This window comes from Myotis davidii, unplaced genomic scaffold (genome assembly GCF_000327345.1).
Source record: "Myotis davidii unplaced genomic scaffold, ASM32734v1 scaffold2055, whole genome shotgun sequence".
Lineage (NCBI taxonomy): Eukaryota > Metazoa > Chordata > Mammalia > Chiroptera > Vespertilionidae > Myotis > Myotis davidii.
The window spans coordinates 162,875-163,193 of record NW_006286389.1 but is presented as its reverse complement, the minus strand read 5'-3'; the positions used below and the strand labels follow the sequence as shown (position 1 = coordinate 163,193).

General features: G+C 43.6%; 1 protein-coding gene across 1 annotated transcript in view; it reads right to left on the bottom strand.

Moving 5' to 3' along the window:
* The window catches only part of FOXI3 (forkhead box I3), a gene marked incomplete at its 5' end in the record, with an annotated part of 24,382 nt that overhangs the window by 3,023 nt on the left and 21,040 nt on the right, over positions 1-319 (bottom strand). The window lies entirely within an intron of this gene.

Genomic DNA, 319 nt, shown 5'->3' with positions numbered 1-319 from the left:
GGGGGGAGTTATTTTTTTGCATTTTCAAATACTTAAAGTACGAAAACCACAATTTGCAGGACTCAGCTGACGCCCTCTGATCCCTCTGTCTCGTCTTGTGTCCTTGCCACTTATCCTCTGAAGCAGGGGGCCAGTTCACTGTCCCTCAGACCGTTGGAGGGCCCGACTATAGTTTAAAAAAAAACTATGAACAAATTCCTATGCACACTGCACATATCTTATTTTGAAGTATAAAAACAAAACGGGAACAAATACAATATTTGTATTTGCATGTGGCCCGCGGGCCGTAGTTTGAGGACCCCGGGAGTATTTCTGTTTT